The sequence below is a fragment of the Rhodnius prolixus genome, unplaced genomic scaffold (assembly GCF_049639745.1).
Source record: "Rhodnius prolixus isolate KJV_2025 unplaced genomic scaffold, Rpr scaffold_6, whole genome shotgun sequence".
NCBI lineage: Eukaryota > Metazoa > Arthropoda > Insecta > Hemiptera > Reduviidae > Rhodnius > Rhodnius prolixus.
In genome coordinates, this window is record NW_027411634.1 from 15,635,771 (window position 1) to 15,659,886 (window position 24,116).

The 24,116-nt window shown below is 32.7% G+C and overlaps 1 protein-coding gene across 4 annotated transcripts in view; it reads left to right on the forward strand.

Annotated features, from left to right (window-relative positions):
* Nucleotides 1-24,116, forward strand: part of Ten-a (Teneurin-a transmembrane protein) — a 1,628,256-nt gene that overhangs the window by 1,514,327 nt on the left and 89,813 nt on the right. The gene's annotated exons all lie outside the window — the stretch shown is intronic.

The following is a 24,116-nucleotide window of genomic DNA, read 5'->3' on the forward strand; positions in this document are numbered from 1 at the left end:
TCTCAAATCCAGTCTGAAACACTTAAACGACAAGAATAAAAAGTTTCAGATGATTCATAAGATTAATTTCTACACTGGTGAACTTTTATTGTTAATAAACAAAAAAATATTTAATTATTAAAATCTATTACTAATTCAGTTTTACAGAGATAAGTAGCTTTGCCAATTCACCAAGGGAACCATTGATTAGCTTATCATACACTTGTTTGATAAGCATTTTCTTTTAAAACGCGGAAAATGAATGAGATCCGGTTAATTTTAAGCGCATTCCTCCACTGGCTCGCAAGCCAGGTTAGCCAGGAGGTTATCAACTGCTCTCTGTATCTGAGGAGACACCTTTGAAGGCACAGTATAAGCTGCACAAAGCTGCGTAAAGTGCATTATTTGATAAATTAAGGAATAAGTTTGATCCTTTACATAAAAATATTGATCACTTAAATATGTGGCAGGAGGTTTCCAATTGTTTTTGGTAATTCAACGCAACTCTCCCAAAATTACCAAATAATTATTAAACCTTCTTGTTTGTAACAGATGTAAAATTATTTTTTAGCCATTTTGTGTATGCTTGAGAACATCTAAAGCTCTTAACATTTGATTATTGCTTAGAAAATCACTCGGAAAACTACTTATTTCCCGATATTAAGAAAAATACAAGCTTTACTGCCTTGGCAATATTTTCAGTAGAAAGGGGATGAAAAAGTACATAAAAATGACCTATCGCGTGCTATTCTTTCTCTTTGATAACAAGTTAAAAAATTGAAATATGATTAGTAAATATCAGATTTTGAAATGGCCTAGCACCTTTAATTTTGAAGATATCGAATTGCGGTTTCCGGTTTCTTTCATAACTTTTTGTACAATTTAAAACTGTGTATATGGAAATGGGGGTCAACTGCAAACCCTTACTTTTGGATGCGCGTCTGCCGCGTAAGCGGGCAGGAATCTAAAATCAAGTCACACATTCTGAAACTAGAGATGACGGGCAACAAATCTTTCTTCTACCATTTTTTGTTCAGATAAACCATTTAAGCATGAAATGCATTTGAGCCGTCTTAAAATGAACACCCTGTATATTTTTCATATAATGAGAAAAAAAAATATGTTAAAATGTACAAAAGAAAAAATATCATTTAATCAATTTCAAAGAACATCAGTCTCATTTTCAACATATTTAAGTAAGAATGCTTCACGTACCTCTTCAATATAAATTACATGATTCTTTGATTAAATCTTTAAATTAATAGTATTAAATTACAATATCTAATCTAATGTAACAATGGCAGAGTGAAATTTTCCTAATCTTGTAATATTAATCCTAAAGGAGTTGAGGTAATATAAGCGCAAATTCTAACACCTACGAAAATGCTAATATTTGTAATACTATTTCATAGAACTTTACTTCAGTGAAACAAATTACCTTATCTAAATTACAATCCAGGTTTAAAATCTGTGTGAAATGCGAGAGAATAAGGGAATATTGCTGACACTAAACTGTCTTTAGTGAATCCAAACTGTAAACATATACTTAACCTTCCCACTTTATCCATTTAACTATAACCTACCCTTGCGCAATTTTATCAAGATTCCCTGAACTTTGTGTTTACCCACAGTATTATATTACTTGAGATGGTGGCAAATTTGTTTACATTTTCAAATTTATATTATATGTTAAAAAGGCATTTCATACTTGTATGCGTAAAATAATTTTTAATTAGTATTGTTTAAAATGTGACAAAGTCATTCAAATTTTTATAAAGAGAACTCAGGAGAATCTGTGTAGTCGAAACATTAGCACATCATTCTCAGATCGAGTCTGAAACACTGACACAACATTCTCAAATCGAGTCTGAAACACTGACACAACATTCTCAAATAGAGTCTGAAACACTGACACAACATTCCCAAATCGAGTCTGAAACACTGAAACGACATTTTCCTACTCAAATTTTCGAAGTTTTTAATGAAATTATTCTGCATAAAAGTTTGCTTTTCACTTTATCGTATTATATTCGGTACAAAATTTTGAAAGAAGAGTTTAGTCTAAATGATTAATTTTAAGAAAACAACTCAGAAATGAAAGATTACAGAATTTTCAAATTTGATATTTCGTTTAGGTTCAACTATTAATTCCGACAATATACTTTAGCATAAATTCTGCCAATCTTATCTACCACTTTCGATTTTTGTTTTTTGGAGTTATACGATTTTCTTTATCATAATAATCATAATGATGGTTTTTTACTTTCGATCATTGTTGATTGATGATTTTTAGGAACATTGAGGTGAGGTCATAAATTCAAAAACAAATTCTGGTTACTTCATACCAAAGTTTCGGTAAATCTATTACCTTCTTCTTTTTACTCAGATACAACTTTTTAATCAGATATTTAATTATTTTATGTTGACATTGAAGTATTGAATTGTGCTAGGTGCTGCAAGAGTTGTAAACAGAAAGAAAATGAAATAAATAACAACTAAAAATAAAAAAATAATATGATATAGCATTCGAACGAAATGGGCATTCAGCCAACTCAATAACCCAACAGGTTGAAACAGGAACTAACTATTGTTGAAATGTGGTTTGGGTGACAAACTGTGATTATGACGTAGTATATTTTATATTTCTTATTTTTATTTATTTATCATTTTATCATCTGGTGTGTTATTTCTTTCAAAAAATTCTGTTTTCAAGTCAAAGATCAGGGAAAAATTTAACCCTACTAATTTTTTTATTATTATTATTTCCTCTTGTTTTAATTTCCCCTGCATTATGAAAAGAATTACATTGAGGCATAAAAAATAAATATGCAAATATCTTTGTTACAAACAATGGATCATTCTTTCTATAAAAGTATATAAAAAAAATAACAATAGAATGTGGTATCTCTGAGATGTCTACTAGGACCAACAATGGCTTTCCTAGGCTACATAATTTATGCAAACATTGTCATGCTTGATCGCAGGGAATTTGAACATTCAGTGACCTTTGCCCTTTAACCTTTTATTGATAGTCCTTTCATTTTGTGCTGAATGGTACATAAACCATATTCATATATGTACATTTTTTTTACTTGAAAAATATCTCTTCTCAGAATATATTAAGTGCTCTTTTCACATTGTTTTTATAACTTCTACTTTATGGAATACTACCATGGTTAATTTGTCATTGGGTTTTTTATCGTGACGGTTTTATTACTGGATGAAAGAATTTCTGTGAGATGTAGGGCTGGCTGTTATGGTCGTCTTAGGTTTGATTTTTATTTGATATTTCTCAAATTATTAAAGCACTGATTTTGAAAATCCATCACTAAATTTTCTGCTGTGAAATTCTTCAAGTTCAGGAAATCGTTTAAAATGAAGTAGGATCAGCACAAAGTAAAGAGCCTTGGTAAAAAGCTACCCCTGTCCATCAAAAATAGCAAATATTTGAAAGCACACTGAAGTTGATATCTCATTTTAAATATTTGGTAGCTTCAAATCTAAGTAATAACAGTTTCTTACAGGAATAAGTAGGATTTGAGATATTTAAAGGAGTTGTCGAAGGTTTTTGTTTCATTAAAGCGATTTAAGCTACTCGCTTAAGCTATATGGAATCCTAGACGCTTAAAAAGAACGAAGATCTTAACTCAAAACTAATTGAGATGTGATTCAGAGGAAGATAAATGGGATAGGCTTGGCGGAATCGCATTTAAGGCTGCAAGGAGTGCAAAAAGAGCGTAGTTTTGTCAGTGACCGACAGGTAGCAGGAGAATCCACTTACAAGAACTCTGTACATAGCCTCTTCCCTTGGAGTGGGGAGAATCATGTGATCAGTAATTGGTGTATCAGTATTGATAGTACCAATTTTCTGAATAGGTTTCTTTAATTATTCTGAAATTTTTCGAAAATACTCACTACGATTATCTGTAAACCTCCTGCGAACATTTACACTCTAGTGTAATAGTAAAGTAATTGCCTATTTTTTCAGGCGGGGCTTTACGTCCAACTACCAATTAGGTGTCATGGACGGCGGCGACTAGCAAACATACTTTACTGTAAATTTCTCATATTAACCATTAAATAAAATCCAAGGCCTAAAGACCGGGAATCTAACGCAATACCACAATACAGATTAGCTTCACAGGTCTCGCCTCTTAACCGCTCGGCTACCGTGGCGCCTATTGTAATATCAGTAATTATTAAATATATTTTAAAAATTAGGAGTTTAAAAAAGTCTATATGTTTAAACTTCCAAAATCATGTGTGCTCTTGTCAGATATTTGTTTTAATGAGTATTTTATGAGATAATAATTGAGTTTCAGAAACAGTTTTTAAGGATATATCCGCTAATTGTCCTATTTGCAGCATTCCTGAAAAAGAGGTTATTAAATTGTTTAAGGATGCAAACGTATATAGAGATAAATACTTGAATAAGTGCATATATAACATTTTAGATGATGATATTAAAGTTCAAACTCTATTAGATTTGTCCAATATAAATAAATGAAATGATTTATTTTATTTTGTCAGAAGTTCCTTACAAATGAGAAATTTGGTTTTGTTTTTATAAAAGATTAAATTTGTTCTTAGCATAAATGTATGTAGTTGTAATGTTGGTCACCGTTTCGCCAATTAAGAAGCCAAAGTGTATTATATTTAATTGAATCCAAGAAAGACAATAATCTATACCAGAACGAAGTTATTTATATCAATATTAATTATGGCAATGTTATTAATTATTACAAAGGTGGAAATAAATCAAGAAAACGCTAAATCACGTAGATATCTTCTAGGAAATGCCCATTTTATTGTTCCGTCTGCAAAATCTATTGTAGATCATCATGATTTTATTTTGTTTTAATGAGAAATATTATTTTGTATTATAACAATATTTTGTAAACATCATTTATTAATTTAATAGTTTTGTAAAAGGTATTCCTTTTATTTATTTATTTCTGTGGTTTGGTGCAAGAAGTGCCAATGTCAAAAAAATGATTACCAGTGTACGTTCTCTTTGGTTTACCTGGAGGGGGGAAATATTGATGCTAAATTTTTACATTGGCACTAGTACGTTTTAGTGACTCAGTTACTACTTTGAAATTGACTTCGGCTCTCCTTGCAACAAAAATTTGGATGGTTAATATATAAAAACAGATTTTTTACTCATTTTTACCAAAATCTGACTTTGGCACTTCTTGCACCAAGCCACAGATTTATTTTCTCTAATATAAGTAAGTATAACTAAACTCTTCTGAATAGGGATTTTTCTTTAAAACAAATAAATTTGAAAGTTTGAGATAGTACTTTTTTCTGGCCAAATTCTGCGCTTACAATTGAACTGATTTGGATGGTTAGTTGGTTCAGATGACCTGGAATACGATTCCTTAATTAGGGAAACATTAAAACGAAAGTAGATACATATTAAGCATATTTCAGTTTTACAAATATAAATTGTTGTAAAGTAGAAGAAGACAAAGAATTAGAAAATCTAAGTAAGCGGGGAATTTCTATGGAAGTTGAAGGTTCCATTTTTATATTACGCACTTCCTTTTATTACATGAAGGAGGAGTTGTTATTACTGGAGTTTTGAAGCACCCAGCAAAAAAAAAAAAAGAAGCAATAGCAAGTAGTGCAACTTGGGTTTGAGGGAAGAGGTTGGCAAAAGGGGACTCGTTCCTAATAAGGAAATTGAATGTCAGATTTGAAAGGATTCCCTCCGGTAAGACGCGGTCGCTCAGGAAGAAGAGGTATTAAGAAAAAAAAAAAAAAGAAGGCAAAGAAGAGGAGAGCTAGACGCGGCGGTAGGAGAGCGTTCCGAGGACGGCTGTGCTCGGATGAGAAGTGAAGGCAAGACGAAGGTATTGATCGACTGGGGGCGGCCTGTCTGGTTTTGTGCCCTGCTGCCGCCGTCGGTAGCTAACTTCCGCGCAGCTCCTCCTAACACAGTATTCTCACGGCCGCCCACAATAAATACTAATGACCTAACAGTGATTGACGACTCCACGCTAACCTAACACAGTTCTCCATGCCTTCCTTGTCGCCAATGTTTCTGCTCTTCCAGGTCTCTTCTACCGGCTATTCACTCATTTCCCGCTAACACTTTCCTATTTATTTTAATTTTATTCACCAACAGTCCTTTTTACTTCTTTAAATAAATCGATTAAATTTTAAAAAAAAGAAAAAGAATTACCAAGTCAAAGGCAAGTTGTATAGCGCCTCATTTGAAAACTGCCACTAAATAAGATTTATACAACTTTATCTTCACTCAAGACTTAGTACTTCTGATTACACAATTAGAAAGAAATGTTCATATAAATAAATTAATTAATTATGGCGCTGCAACTTCTAAAGTAATAAAAGAACCGAGCGCCATCGTTAAAAACAGAAGTTCTCATCTTGTTCGACTTGCCGCTTACAGACTCTTCTTAAAGCTGTGTCTAACAAATTCTTTTCAAACATTTAAATAATTTTAAATTCTTACCAATATTTTACAGTTTAAACAATACTATCTAGCCAAGAGTTGGTGAGTTCCCCAGGGCAGCATCCTAAGTCCTCTTCTTTATATACAGCAAACATCCAATTACCATCCTGTCTTCTCTTATCGCTGCGAGGGCTCTACAAACACACATCAACCACTTACAGGACTGGCTTATCAATTGGAGAATCAAAACTGTTACCAAATCAAAATATATAGTATTTACTCTTAGACGAAAAATCCTACCTCCCGTCATCTTGAACCAAACACCTATACCAACTGTGGACAAAGTACGCTACCTTGAACTGCACCTAGAAGCAAACGGTTGACATGGAATCCCTCATCTTAGACTGAAAAGACAAGAAACTAACCACCGCTACAAAACTTCTCGCCAGACTACTTGACAAACAATCTAAACTCAGCCTACATAACAAAATACTCTTATATTTACTGTTACTGCGACCTATTTGGTCTTTCGGCATCGAAGTATGGGGGTCGACTAAGCGTTCCAACTCTCTACGCATCCAGACTTTACAGTCAAAAATACTAAGAAAACTATTTAACGTTCCATTCTATATTTGCAACCTCATCATCCATTATGACCTCAAAATCCCTTTCATTATAGGTTCTTGCTAACACTCGTTTCCCTCAAATTTCATTCCTCTACAGCAGCTCATCCTAACCCTCTAATAGAACACCTATCTTCTTCCACATTACCAGGTAATCCTCTAAGGAGATTGAAGAGAAGATGGCCTCTACTCTCAATGTAAGAGCAGTATAGACTGCTCCTAGACAAACGGTTTGACATGGAATCCCCCATACTAGACTTACAAGACAAGAAACTAACCAATGCTACAAAACTTCTCGCCAGACTACTTGACAAACGATCTAAACTCAACCTAAATAACAGAAGACGCTTATACCTGCTGTTACTGCGACCTATTTGGTCATACGGCATCGACTAAGCGTTCCAACTCACTACGCCTCCAGGCATTACAGTCAAAAATACTTCGAAAACTTCTTAACGCTCCGTTCTATGTATCTAACCTCACTATCCATAATGATCTCAAAATCCCTTTCGTCTTGCGTAAACTCGTTTTCTCAAATTTCATTCCTCTACAGCAGCTCTATTCTTATCGTGAGAGCAGTATAATAAATGACTACGATAATGGAGTGACACTTCTAGGTGCCTTCTCTACTCAAATAATCCTGATATTGCCTTATCATGCAACCACATTTACTTGTTGCAACAACTATTGCAGTTGTAAATTTCAATGAATGTAAATACAGCGAGTTTACCCCAACTGCTCCTCGTGAGCTGTCCCCAAAACAAGTCTTAAGCTGTCTTTAATCTCTTCTGCTTCGTTACTTTTCCCCATCCTCTTTTGACCACTATAAAAACATTCTTTTGAATTAAATGGATTCCATTTAGCAGTTTACGCGAATGATTGGAAACCCTTTTACTAAGAAAAGAGCAACCACACCATTCGAAAGGCTAGCAATATAGTTTCTGCTCAGCCAAAAGCAATCAGGATCATATATTCACCTTAAATCTTCTGAGCATTGAGGTAGCTGCAGAAAAATGCAACAGAAATAGTTATCAGCAAATATATCTTGGCACAAAAATTATCGTACAAATCAACGTCAATTTCTACTTTATAAATTATAAAGGAAAGAATGTCCACTAATTTGTCACTAGAGGATCTAGGCTCCTTTTAGAGCTTAGGTTTTGGAGGGGTGCCTTGGATCCCTGGGTACTTATGAATTGGTAGCTCTCGGTTACTTTTTTTTGGGGGGGGGCATTGGCTTTCGCCATACAGCCAGCATCGTCTAGGTGCTTAACACTAGAATATCACTCACTCTCCATGTGGATGACTTACTTATAAATACATTCGCTTCAAACATTCATCCCTCTACTATATACAACTATTTACATATACTATAACTAATGGATGGATTAGTACTCTATATTCCTGCCAGCCTTATAGCTTAACCGAAATTAAAATCACGTAATCCTTCTCTAATCATTTTCTTGCATTCATCTTAATCAGCTATAACTTTTAAATACATTCATATTTCATTGCTAGCTCTGATATAGACTTGAGCACATAGTTGTTGGTGGAGAATATTATGTCTTCGTAGCGAAATGGTGCATCTAAATACCTGTATAAGTTGTATCCTTTCTAGTACATAACGTGGACATATCATTATTATATGTTTGAAATTCTCCTCCTCATTGTTGTTGATCCTGTGAAGATACGATCCGCACACCGTGTGGTTCGCTCTCTGCCTGCTTATTGCGGCAACAACCCATTACTTTACATCTGTACTTTACAAGACGTATTCAAGTATTTTTCTTTTTTCTCCTTAAAATATTTTATCGCCTGAAACTTGCATTACAATGGCTACATAACTAGTTAAATTTAATAAATAATTTCTTGAAATAGATTTGTGTAAAAACCTTCGTTCTAGTTAGTTTTCTAGCTAAATACTAACTAAGTGAATTTCGCTTCCAGAGGCGGTTAGCATAAAGTGTGTGTTTTAAAACTTGAACAACTATGTTACTGTTACACCATTGTTTAGATAACTAATCTAATGTTATGTAAATTTATTGCTTTGAAATTTCAACAAACTGTATTTAATTTTTCAGCGATCCTTTTTAAACAATCTAGGCTGAAACTAATCTCATTAAAACTGTTGTATTTTGGTATAAAACAGCGCAAGTTATTCAATTATAAACTGACAAAACTCCGTTAATTAAATTTTGAAAATATTGTTAAACTGCAAGTTTTGTTATTCTGTACTTAACATTGACTTTGTTTAGGTGATTTTTGTTTTTTTACTTTGTTTCTTGAGTTTTTACTTTCTATTTTTAAATGCGTATTATTAAAATGTTATAAAACACGCACTGGTTATGTTGAGTTTATTTGTAAGCTATCAGATGACCAATTATCAGGGGATATTGATGGAAAAGACTTTTCAAATTAACTGTGTGAAAGGAAAGTTGTGGAAATAAGCGAAATTTACAAGAATTAATTAGAAAAAGTAAAAAGATTTGATTTTTTTATTTTTTATTTATTTTTTATTTTATTTTTTTTTTTTATCTTTTATTTGAAATTTACACCTGCACTCGTACAGTACAATAAGTAAATATGCTGTGCGTACAATAAAAATGGCGTGGCAATCATGAATGATGATCATCCAGTGATGACCATCATTAGTCTACCAGTTGGTCACGGGGCCAACGGCGCCTCAGCCGTCTTCGGGGGTTGGAGGGAAGTGTGGTTGAGAATAGGTTTGCAGCTAAAGGATTAGGGTGAAATGATAGTTTTTAGTGGAATGTGTTGTAGCGGGTTTTGGCAAGTTCTGGTATAAATGGAATGTTGAGGTCTGTGTGTATGGAGTGGTTACTGACATAAAAGGGAGCGTTTACAATGCGGCGGAGTATTTTAGATTGGAGTGTTTGTAATCTGTTGATGTTAGATCGTTTAGCTGTCCCGTAAAGTTCAAGTCCGTAAGTCCATATTGGAGCAAGAAGGGAAGTGTACAGTCGACGCTTGTTCTGTAGTGTTAGTTTTGAGCGTTTGTCCAGTAGTCTAGCAAGGAGTTTGTATCGTTTGTGTAATTCAGCCCGTTTAAGTCTCGTATGAGGGTTCCAAGTTAGACTTTTGTCTAGGTACAGTCCAAGGCACATGGTCGGTACCGCACATGAATTTTTGAATTCAAGTTCTTACTAAAGATAAGTGCATATCAAAACATTGTACATATCAAGCATACAAATGTTATGCATTAAATGTTCTGTTAAACAAGGACGAAGCAATTCACAAATAGTTTAATGCGCTAAGATTTTTATTATTTCATAACTAAGTTTAAATTCACTAACACAGGGGTCGGCAACCTATTTTAAGTAGAGATCCATTTCTTCTTAAATAATTTTAATAAATCTTACCAAGAGCCTCAAGGATGATAGTGTAAACAAACTCTGTAGATCGTTTGCATTCACAAATCATTATTTTATGATATTCAATAACATTTAAATATTTTATATATTTATTTTCACATATTGCAAAGTAAATAGACAAATAAATAATAACTAAACCTGTATTTGAATGAAAATGGCGGCAGCCCTATATATTACGTACTGTATTTTAATATAATTCTATTCAAGTTCAAACCAAATCTCATTTAAAATTCTTTTTGAAAAAATATCTTTAATTTAATTGAAATTGAATTTGTTTCATTAAAATTGAAATATAAAATTCATTTTGGACAGGCTGAAGAGCCGCATGCGGGTTGCCGACCTCTGCACTAACACATTGTGTGTAATTGTAGATAGATGGTGTTTTTATTTACAAAATTACAAAATACAAACTAAAATTCATATACACTATATTAACTATATTAAGTTTACCTCTTAGTACAAACTGAAAATATTTACTCCTAATTTTACTTTTAATTAATGAATTAGATAATAATTACACTTATTCTTTTTTTTTTAATACAATAAAGAAAATATTAATATTAAATATATGATATATAAAACCCAAAAAAAGAGTTAACCTTTAGCTTTCGTTCGAGTCGGACATATGAGCCGTTTATTTTGAAAGTGGGGCAAGTCCATTTTTGAAAAAAATGAAGATAATGGTAATTATAGATAAAACTTAGTGTGATCTTTTTATCTGTAAACAATTTACGAGTCCAAAAAAAATACAGAATCCTAATATTTGGGAGATTGAAGTTTTAGCTCTTAACAATATTGTAAATACGTTTAATTTGAAAATGGTGCAAGTCCATCTTAGGTTGAAATTATTTAACCGTACAGCAAAATTTAACTCCGGTTGCTGTATGGTGAAGCAAATGTGATGGTTTAACATCATGTCTTATCTATCTATCTTTGATATTGGTAATCGGTGATTGTACAATATTTCATAAAATTTATTATTATTTAATAATAATAAGTACATCTTAATTTTGCGTTTCGATAATAACACCAACATCGGGAAATCTTAGTACTATTGGCTCTGAAAAACTGTAAATTGTTTAACATTCGACTTATATTATCGGTTATCAAGTAAGTTGTGCTGTTTTGTGCTCGGTGTACGAAAAAAGTTTCATTATTTGAAAATTAATAACGGATTGTGGTTTATTTTATAAAAAGAAAAAATGACTGAAACCGATTACAACGGTAATTGTAACTCTGATGCATCTGAAAGTGAATTTGGTAGGTAACAAATATAAAATAAAAATACTTTTCTGGGTAATAACGCCATTTCAATAAAATCCTCATTTGCAAGTAATTCTATTATGTTTGTAGAAATAAGACCCATCAGAATGAGAATCAGAATCTGAATACGAAGGCAATTCGGACCAAAATGATTCAAAAAAAGAAGAAGAATAGTTGAACTATTGCTTAATACTATTGATTAGTATTTTGTTTTTATTGTTAAAAAAAGACTGATACGACTGAAATATTATCCATTTAAATCAACGATTACAATAATTCATTAATTTTGAAAGTGAGGCAAGTCCATTTAGTTATAATAAAACCTTTATTTTTCTTAGCCAGCACTATAAACACTATTGGAGTATAAACTTACATTATCTAACACCACAAAATACATAAAATATGTCTATTAATATTTACCAATATTTTTAAATTTATTGAACCGCAAAACCTTAAACAGTTTGAAATAACAAAAAATGGACTTGCTCCACTTTCAAAATAAAATAAATATTATCTCATGAGCTATGTAAATTTCTTGATTTTACAGTGGTAACTTTTTACTATTTCAGGGGGATTTTCGCTGAATATATTCCTCTGGGTTCACTTTGTGTTATTACTATGATCTAGCTAAAGTATGAATTAACTGTAATTATTTAGAATATAGAATGATGCTAGGATCTGTGTTAATAACGGCTATTTGTCGGTGTCAGCAACCGGGATCCAAATGTTATAATATTAATCTTTGTATATTAATTATAATATTATACTTCAGCATTGTTGCAAGTTCAGTGAGGTGGCTTTCTGTCTTTTGAATATGATGGTTTGAGAATCTGATCAGAAGAAAAGAAAGCAATGTCATTGTAAGAGATGATTGTGGAAGATTGGATTTTGTAAGGAGTATTTGCTACAAGGGGACCTAAAATACTTCCTTGCGGCGCTTAGAAAGTATTTTGTAGAGAAAGAAATTTAGTGTTTTATTTGACTTGGAAGAATCGTTCGATAAGGAAGAATTTTTTGAGAATCAAAAATATGTGCACAAGCAGGGATTTTCCTTGAATTTGAAGATCAATCCCGGATTGCAAAACCTACAAATTCCTGTGTGAAACTGCAAACATTATTCACGACGTTCAAGGCTGCTGCATGTTGTCCACAATGCAAGAAGGAGAAGTCTTCCACCAAAATTTGGTAATGAAAGGAAGAAGAAGGACATGTTGTCATTTAAGACGGAACTTGAGGCTTTTTCGAATTCATGACTATGGATGGAAATTCCTAGAATAAGGAATAGCCAGGTATTGCAAAGCCTTGGAATTGTTGACAAAATATATTTTAACTATTGCTAACGTTATACAGTTTGTAGTAACAAGTTAACTGTTGAAACTTTAAAGTAAAGCCTTTACCAGAATTACCCTAAACGAATTCTCATAGAATAATTATTCAAATATAGTTCTAAGCGTGTATAATGTACATAGCAACTTCGAAGGTAACCTTGAAGGGTCTTAAGTAAGAAAAAAAATTGTTTAGTTAAGTAGTGACGTTGATTTGCGTTAAACTCGAAATTATAGCAATAAGTATAAGGTTTCTTTACAGAAAATCAATGATGTTACTTCGAAATGGCACCTTAAGATTCAAACCAAAATTAAACTTAATCTGATTAGTTAAAATAAAAATGATTAGTTCTGCCTGAGTTCAATTAGTTGTAGTATAGTCTTTATTGAATAATAATACCTTGAATATTATATATTTATTTACAAATAAACAAGAAAATGACCACCGTCGGAGTCGCGTTAAGAAATAATACAAAATTATTAATTAAATAAACAAAATCCCTGTGATTCCATTATCTAGAGATTGAACAATCAGAACTAAGTATTATAACTATAAATCCTCTATAAACTAATAAAGAGATCTATAGTAATCTATAGTATTAATATAGAAATCGACTAAAAGAATAATGTTGCCAAATAATCTTAACAAAAATAAACAAACTGAATTTAAAAACTTATTAGTTTCCATATTTAATATTGCTATTAATATCTATTTTGTTATTCTTTAAATTTAATTTTCTTAATTAACATTTTAGATGTTTATAAATAATTGTATAAATTTTTACAAAACAGTGCCAAAGATGGGCCAATCACTTCCATTCAAAACATTAACCACACCCATTCCAAATAATTCGAAATTTCCAAAATATTACAACCTTATTTCACTCAATCTATAGTCATCTAACCTAACACCTCTACCAGTAGTAAACGTTGCGACGCTACCTTGGGCTTTACTTAGACCGAAGACTTTCTTTGAACCTCGACACTAGACTTAAAAGAACAGAACTGAACAGAAGCTATCGACTACTTAAAAGACTCTTATACGATAGATCAAAACTCTCTCTGGACAACAAAAGACTGATTTATACTTCTATTTTAAAACCCATCTGGGCGTATGGAATAGAGCTGTGGGGTTCAACCAAACGCTCCAATCTCCAAAGGATTCAATCTCTTCAATCTAAAATACTTCTAACTATTGTAAACGACCCATTTTATGTCTCCAACCTGACTATACACACTGACGTTAACATTACTTTTAACGCACAAGTTGCTAAAACACGATACAGAAAACTTCATTTTAACCTGTAATCTCATATAAATCCTCTAGCTCACAAAATCTTTCTTCTAGAACTCTTCCTGATAACCCGGACAAGACGCTTTAAGAGACAGTGTTCTCATGATCTACTCTCAAGTGAAGAGAGCGACTAATAGCCTAATATTTTGGAGTGTTACCACTGGGTAACTTCTCCACTCGTAAACCTCTGTAATTCATAGTTCTGTTATCACTGTAGCCAAAGCGCTGATTGTAGCAAAAATAAACGCCAAAAAAAAAAAAAATTACTCAATCTGTGACAGACGGCAATTAGTTCAATTAGTATAAAAAGATTAAAGGGATTCTTTGAAGCCAGTTTGGGCACAATAAGCCTCTTGTGGCTGCGGTGCCTTAGGGCATAGGTATGTTCCCGTTTTCTATTCTATGGAGCCAGTTTTTGAGAAAAACTTTTTAAAAAAGTTGAACAGTTTGTTCAGTAAAGTGGCTCTAGTTAAGATTTCGACCGCTACGATGCAGTCTAGTCGTTTTGGTGAGAACAATCGAAATACCAAGTTTTAATGTCCTGCAAAAAAAAATTATTTTTTTTTAATATTTTGTTCATACCAATACCCAGAAAATGATCTGAAAAGCATTTTTTACGAGTTCAGGGAACCCTAAATTCGTATATTTTTGATAAAAATTAAATATAGAAAATTGTTCATGATCTCATGGGATTATCGTGATGCATACCTGTAATATGGGAATGTGTGAAATAAGACTGTAAGAAAAAAATATGAATCAACAAGAGAAGCATTGAGTACCAGTATAAGTGATAATGGTTTAGGAAATGAAGTAGTTAGTACCACTTTAAGATGTGCAGTTTCTGTACAGCACTATGTAGAAGGTTAAGGAAGGGCCCAGTTGGTAAAAGCAGTTGAGTTGAGAGTGTACTTCTTGTTGTCAAGAGATTGCAGAAGGGAGACATTCTGCTTTCTTCTTAGGATACTGACAGCAATGAAAAGGAAAGCAACAAGTAAAAAACAAGGATGAAGAGAAGTAGAGGAATTATAAGAGAGCAAGCCATACATCAAAGTAGTAGTCTAACATCCTCTTGTACAGTCACTAAGAAGGGTATTGCTCGCCTAGGGTATCTGTTCTCCTATTCCATTCTTGTACGCCTAGTCTGCGATCAATACAAACCAGATACCATTACTGTTTCATTGCTGAGAAAAGATTCACTCTTGTCTAGAGCGAACTCTTGTACGACTTTTCTAACTAAAATACTCAATGTTTACTCCCTACTGATTTAAAAACATAAAACTACCAGAAATTTAACCCATGACGTCCGCCGACAAATCCTATCCACCTAAGATCTGGATTGTTGCAAAAAAGTTACAGATACAAACGAAGATTTGCCCTATATTATACAGAAAATTTGGGCATTTTATATTTTTTAGAGGAAAAGAAGAAAAAATTATCAAATTTGGGTGTTTTACAATGTTACCCATGTTTCGTGCCCTTTTTTGACGATCAACCCTTTCACAACTGTCTTTCCGGACAGTTTTAATGAAACCTAACTAGAAGAAAAAGCAAAAATATCGATTATTGTTGATTGATAGGTAATATAGGCTTCGGTAATATAATATAAGTGAAGGGAATTAGCTCACTGTTTAGCTTATTGGCATCTTGACGTGGAAATCCAGTTGCAAGCTCTTAGATTTTCACTTCACTTGGAGCTTTTTTTACAGCTTGCAATGAAACAAGACCCCTAAAAGTAGGCTTTAATAAACAAAAGAACTCTTACATTTAGAAGCAATATACACAGTACACATTTCTACAGCTGGAAGGTTACTACTGGTTACTCTCACTAATTACCCACAATACCCGCTATATTCACTCTACGTTTACAACGGAGCTGTGAGTATAGATGATAGCAGAGATGATAACTGATAGAGTAAAATATAATCGCTGATTAGTGTGCACAACGGAGCTGTGATACATGCAACATGCCCGAGTAGTGAAGAAGAGTTTTTATGTTCAGCAGCAACAAAAAGGTATATTTAAAAAAAAAGATGTAGAAAATATCATGTACATCCCATAAATAAAAAACGAAGTACTTTGGGTGAATTTCACTATTTAAATAAGGAACTTAGAAATTATCCGGATCGTTTTTTTGAATATGTGAGGATGGGTCCACCCACATTTGACTAAATTTTAGAAAAAATAAGGTCAAAATTAAGAAAACGTAGGAAAAATTGTCATGGAAATCCTATAACTATAGAAGAAAAACTAGTGATAACTCTGAGGTAAGGTTATATTGAGGAAAAACAAATAAATACACATAAAAATAAATGTAAGCACGATTTAAAAAACAAAATATTGTTTAAAAGTAAATAATAAAATAATAACCAAAAATAATGAGTAAAGACAGCACTAATTAATTTTTCTACCTCCATTTTGAAGCTCCGATACTTGAGTTCAGCTAGCAGAAAAATGAAAAATTCAATTCTATCATCTATGCTCGTTTATACCAGCGAGTATGAGTCACTAGTCGAAGCTTCGTTGTGCACGCTCACATAAGACTGTACTAGGTTATTCTATAAGCGCTGATGCATCACTGCTATCATCTCCGCTATCATCTATGCTCACAGCTCCGTTGTGAACGTACCCTTATACAAGTCACAGCTCATGGACCGGTGATGAACAGTGTTTTCCTAGCAAGTAAGTACTGTCAAGTATGCACTCATAATCCAATAATTTGATGCCACCACCTAAATTAAAAATTAAATCATAAAAAATAATGGTGAATTCTAGGAATGGTCAAGATAATTACATCCTTTTTAAGACAGTTAACCTGCTTCATGTTACTGTAAGAAATGAAAAGTAATAAGAACAATGAATATATAGTTTTCGTGACCGCAAATTGTTGAACTTAGGATGGAAGACTTGCGAGGAATCGGTCAAATAAAACAACTCGTCTTTTTGCCAACGTTTCGAAAATTTATATTGTCCTCTTCGGGGCCTGGACATTACAAATACAAAACAATTTACAGAGTCAGTAATATAGAAAAAACAGTAAAAATCAGTAATACAAAAATAATCAGTAAAATACAATAAATTCTTTATAATTATTGAAACTTACGTGGCTATTCGGGTTGGTTGAGTTACAGAAACTAAGAGCCAGAAATGGAGAAGCAGGTATATATATTCAGATATAGCGGGACTTACACGGGAATTTTAGTACTGACAATGGGACAGATACAATAGACTAATTACAACAAAAGAGTAAATACAATAAATATTGGGAAATTTCTTTAAACATCAAAAACCGTTAAACACAAAACACAGAAGAAACCAAATAACCCTTATGCACTAAATAACAAATAACCAAAAGATTTGAAGTAAATTTAAGAAAACCCAGCAATAATTATGTACAATATTTGGATATCCATTTATTTTTTAATGGCAAAATTGTAGCAGTTGGCCAAATTCGTCGTGTCTGTCCTAAAGTTAACTGTGTTCTGTTTTACCATGTGGCACATTTCAAGAAAATTTCGCTTACTGGTACTGCTGAAACAGTACTCGATAGGGAAAAAAACCAGTTCGAGTTCCAAATGTTTGTTCGGATTTCAGGACAATATTTTCTCGAATTTCTTGGTCGAATACCGATTTGTTCGAAAGTCAAGTCGTTCGAAAACCGAGGTACCACTGTTGTTACCATTAAATTATCTTGCATTCAAAATCATTTATTATGAATTCATCATTGCGAATGATTACATAAATCTATCACAGATTGGTAGCTTCGAATTCTTCTGTTTACAGTGAAAAGAACACTCACCTTAGCAGGCTTTATTTGAAAATCTATATCGTAGCGATAGACAATGTAGTGCTGAAAGAAGAACAGTTTTTCGGTGAATGTGGATTTGGGTGTACGAGATTTGTACATTACAGAATGTGTAAGGAAAGATTTTAAAACTTAGTGCACTGGGGAAAAATAGTTATTATTTAATTTTTAAAAACTTCTTTAATTGAAAAGATGGGGCATAAACTCGTCCAAACTCAATTTGCCAACTGTTCTATTCAAATAAACCTTAAAAGTTAGAAAAAAGATTTTGGTTAACTTAAAGAAATGTAATTGTTAAAACTCTTTTAATCATTTTCCATCCTGGTCATTCTGCAGTATTAATTTTGCATCATACAGAGAAGCCATTCTTACATCCGTCACTCACATTTATTCTTCAGCAAATCAACCATCTTGAAAATAATAATAGTAATAATAATGAGCATTTTCCTAATTCTGTGACACTAAACTTGTCATTACCAGCACTTTAAACAACAAAACTTAAAGCCTAAGTTCTTATTTTAAAAATGAACAAACTGAGTCAGCAAACAAGCCCTCTTTAGAAAACCCACCACGTATACTTAGGGGATAGAACCTAACACTAAAAGCACCCAATCACGACATCACCTCAACAAACAAGTAAATAAACAGAACTGCATTCACTAGACGTGCACTTTCCTTAAAAACAAAAAGAAAAACTTTCTACAAAGCCTTCTCACAGAATCCATAGATGTACTTCCGTTAACAATCTCCAATCCATTTCCGATTAACCAAAAAGAAAATAGGACGAAGAACCATTTTACCCTATAAGTACTACACTTTATAGCAACATTTATTCCTTATCTGGATCTTATGTATACGTATGTATAAATATTTTTATACCAACGCTGAGAAAAATTGTTGAGGATCGGATTTTCTGGATATACTCGTATCCGATCAGTTCTTGTGAAAAACAAAAAATCTTTTGCTATAATCCATAAAAAATCAATAACTTTTCAATGTAATTTAAAGTAAAGAATTTTTACATAAACATAGATAATGATCTATTAACTTAAAATAGGAGAAATGCCCTTAATTCATTTTATAAATCAGTATCATAATTATAAATGTCAACTTTTTATTTACTCAAATCCATTTTATTATAAAAACATTTCGACATCTTAATATATCATCAACAGCTTAGAACATTTCCAATTATTAGTTATATTAAAACTGTCCGGCAGGACAGTTGTATAAGGGTTGATCATCAAAAACTGCACGAAAAAGCGTTAGGTTTAAAAACACCCAACTTTGACAATTTTTTTCTCTTTTTCTATAAAAGATAAAATTCCCAAATTTTCTTTATAATATAGGGCAAATCCTCCTTTATAACTGTAATTTTTTTGCAACAACCCAGATCTAATAGGTTTCGAGAAAAAAGTTGCCGAAAATGAGCAAAAACGGCTTTTTCAAAAAATGTTCTTGTTCTTGTTCTTCTTCTTCTTGTTGTTGTTGTTGTTACCTTTTTTGTAAACAACGTAGCGCCTAAACGCGCGAACTGATTTTCATGAATGAGGTTTCATTCGATTCGGAATTTTATGTAGATGTGCCTTTTGGGGGTCTCGGCGCTGTACATCGAATGGGAGAGGAGTTAGCCCCCTTTATGTAAGGGCCCCTCTAAAATTATTATTACTAATTACTCTGTAAACCTTGGCCCGATTTTGATAAAATTTGATAGGATGATAGGGTTAGGGCTCCCCTACCTAACAATAAAGCGACGATCTGCTCTTACACTTGTTAAGGGGAAGTATAGCAATCGTTTCAAATTATCGACACGTGAACCGATTTTCATGAATGAAGTGTCATACGAATCAAAATTTTGTACAGATTTGTACTTTAAAAGTCTCGACGCTATGCCTCATAAGAAGGGAAGTTTGCCCCACCCAAATAAGGCCCTTTCTAAAACTATTATTACTAATATTTCTACAAAGCTTAGTCCGATTTTGATAAAATTTAGCACGAAGAAGTGATTAAAGCTCCTCTACATGGCTGTGAAGTGCCATCATGCTCTTACACCTATTAAGAGGAAGTACTGCAATCGTTAAAATTATCAATGAGTGAACCGATTTACATCAATGAATTGTCGTTCGATTCAAAATCTTTGCCTTTTAGGGAGAAGTACTGTAATCGCAGTTTATTTTTCTTGCTCCTCTTAAAAGGAAGTACTGAAATCGCAGTTTAATTTTGCTATTTACGTAAAAATACCTTCCTATTTTATTCAAAACGCTTTCTCAAAAAAATGGTTATTGAGGATGGTTTGGGGACCGCAACTATAACCATTCTTTAAAAAGATCTCTCCAGTGGTAGTTACGGTTCCGATTTAACACCATATCAGGTTATAATGATAGAATAGCTTATTCCAAATTTTAAAAAAATCTGTAAAGCAGACGTAACTTTGCTAATAGACAAAAAGGAAAATCTATCCAAAAGGTACAAAAATCTCCTTAACAAAAACTTACAGTTTAAAATGTTAAGTATAAGGGTTGATTAAACGCCAAAAGGTACACAAATCAGCAAGTACCCAACATTTCATTAATACTTCATTGATATTATTTAAGTAATTTTACCGCATTAATTTTCATTAATACTTTTTAAGAATTTATTAGATGTCACATACCCTTATGCTGGCCAGTTCATTCATAATAGTTATAATTGTGATAAAATGTATATTATATCTTCGTATAAATAGGTACTTTATTTTAACTCTATTCCAAATTATTCTTCTGATTTCTCTTTAATGTGCCCTTTATTCTGAAGTTGTCACATATACATGCATGTTAAATTAGAAAAAGACAAATTTAGAGTCGGCTACTGTTTAAATTTGAATCACGGAGGATTTAAAACAATATTTCAGTCTTGAATTCGTCTTACCGAAATATTCGTGAGGACAAATAACACACAGTTAATAACAAGTAGATTATTCAACATTATTTATTCATTTCTCAATTGTAATTTAATTTAGTTCCCCTAATTTTACTTATGGTAAAATACTGGAATAATTAGCTGTCCTAAAAATATGCATATCTTATTTATTTTATATTACATATATACAACATTGTGGGAAGAACACCTAGATGGAGAATGTAATTGAAGAAAACTATATTATTTGCGATAAAGCCAGATAATTATTACCTATTATTATAAACGTTTGACTACTTCATAAAATAACAATTACTTTAATCGAAGAATGAACTTAAACCGACGATTTTTATTGAAATATAAAAATTAATAAATAAAATAAACAAAATCATTGATGTATGTTGGTGTAAGCATTTTTTAAAAAAGGTTTTGAATTTTTTAGACTCATAATTTTTTTTTATTTTTTATAACGTTTTTCTTTTTAACCTGTAATTAATAGTTTGATTATTATAAATAACTAGATATTACAGTCAATCTACAGTGCTACTTGAACAAATATTTTGTAGATGAAAATGGCCAGCATAAGGGTCTGTGACATCTAATAAATTTTAAAAAATATGAATGAAAATTAATGCAGTAAAATTACTTAAATAATATCAATGAAGTATAAATGAAATTTTGGGTACTTGCTGATTTGTGTACCTTTTGGCGTTCAATCAACCCTTATACTTAACTTTTTAAACTGTAAGTTTTTGTTAAGGAGTTTAGAAATATAGTTGCTTTAGTTAATTATTTATTTATAATAAGAGCAGCCACCCGCAATTACGCACTTTCTTATATAATAATAATAATAATATAATATAAGGGAAGGGATTAGCTATGCGGTTAGCGTATTGGATTCCCACGCGGAGGTCCCGGGTTCGAATCCAGCTGCTGACCCCTTAGATTTTCTCTTCCTAGAAGCTTTTTACAGCTCACTGTTCGGTGATGGGCAGTGTTGTCTGCAACGAGAGAACACTGTCCGGAGGTCGGCAGTGCACTGAAAAAAGCTCCGGGCGCCAATAACCTAAGATGTTGACGCACCTTAAATCATTAAAAAAAAAAAAAAAAAAATCAACCGCTCAGTTTCGGTTTTTAGACCATTTTGTTCTTCAGGAAGAGAAGATCTAAGGGTCAACAGCTGGATTCAAACCCGGGACCTCCGCGTGTTAGTCTAGTACGCTAATCGCATAGCTAATCCCTTCCCTTTTGCAGAATTAATGGTAAAATAAGTAATTCTCGTCTAGTTTCGATTGGAAAGATCCGACAAAATTGTTTCAGTGAATTTAAAATTAAGCCATTGGCGGGGTTATACAAGCAGGGTAGACCTAATGTGAACTTACGATTGTAAAAGTGCCGATGGACCCTAGAAGCGTTTGTGGGCTTCAGTTGATGGTTATTCTCTGTTGACAGTAGATATTTTTTTCAACGCGTTGGCGCTATAATTAGCAATGATAGAAGTGAATGGTAGATACAAACGAGTGGAGAAGTTACCGCAGAAGTTACACTCCAAAACATTACGACAATTAGTCACTCTCTTCACTTGAGAGGAGATCACGAGGCCACTGTCTCTTAAAGCGTCTTGTCCGGGTTATCAGGAAGAGTTCTAGAAGAAAGATTTTGTGAGCTAGAGGATTTATATGAGATTACAGGTTAAAATGAAGTTTTCTGTATCGTGTTTTAGCAACTTGTGCGTTAAAAGTAATGTTAACGTCAGTGTGTATAGTCAGGTTGGAGACATAAAATGGGTCGTTTACAATAGTTAGAAGTATTTTAGATTGAAGAGATTGAATCCTTTGGAGATTGGAGCGTTTGGTTGAACCCCACAGCTCTATTCCATACGCCCAGATGGGTTTTAAAATAGAAGTATAAATCAGTCTTTTGTTGTCCAGAGAGAGTTTTGATCTATCGTATAAGAGTCTTTTAAGTAGTCGATAGCTTCTGTTCAGTTCTGTTCTTTTAAGTCTAGTGTCGAGGTTCAAAGAAAGTCTTCGGTCTAAGGACTGTAGATTTCAAGATCTGACAGATCAGTAAATGATAACTTTAATAGGATGGAATCAATTCAATGAGTGGTGGACAACGGAGCCAAAAGTTGCGGCTCAAATCGTCCAGTTCTTGGGATCAAAACCTCCCTCTTACATGAATATCAAGATGTTATCTTAATGAATAACCTTCCCTTTCTCTCTTTGTGTTTTGTAGACAAGCCAAAGAAGTTGTTGATAGCAATGGATTCAGAAGAAAATACTATCTTAACTGTTGTATATATCTCTCTTCAAATACCCCCATACTACGGTGCTTTGTTAAAAGGGATTATTACCAAAGAGGGAATGCACAATTATATTCCAAACAATGCTGTTACACTTCTTGTTATATAATTAAATGTTAACGTGGGTACCCTTATACTATGAAACTATAACCTAACTGGTTGGGGTAATGTTCTAAATATGGGATCCTAACCAACCCCATTGCTGTTGGTTTGGAGACTTCATTTCCGTTTAAATCTCCTTCTAATACTACCTGATAATCTTCAGCTTCATCTCTCGTCTACCTCTTCATTCCTCTTCTTCGTACTAGCTTTGTGGTTTGTCGTTACATCTCTCTTCTGAGACCTCTACTAAACCAGACAACTTTCTGAAGTTGTAATAGTTAATTAGATTTGCTAAATCAAACTTTATCTCAATTTTCATGGTTTAATCCTCACCTATATATATTTATTTACATATTTAAAATTCACCTCCAATTATTCTATTAAACTTAGCAGCTAAATATTTTAATTACCTTTTCCTCGTTAGTCTGAACTGTAATTTATTAATATCTCTTTTTTATAAATGTTGTTTTTATAGAATTCTTTATAGAATCATTAAATGCGGATTTTCAAAATAAGATGGCACAATATACGAGGCCTGTAAATTAAGTAATGAGACTGATTTTTTTAAATTTTTTTATTCAAAAAGAATTACAATTCTATATTGTCACCTTCAAAATAACTTCCTTCTGAAGCCACACAGCGCTGGAGGCGTTTCTTCCACTCCTCATAGCAGTGCTCGAACTCCGATACTGGAATAGCCTTCAGCTGGTCGGTT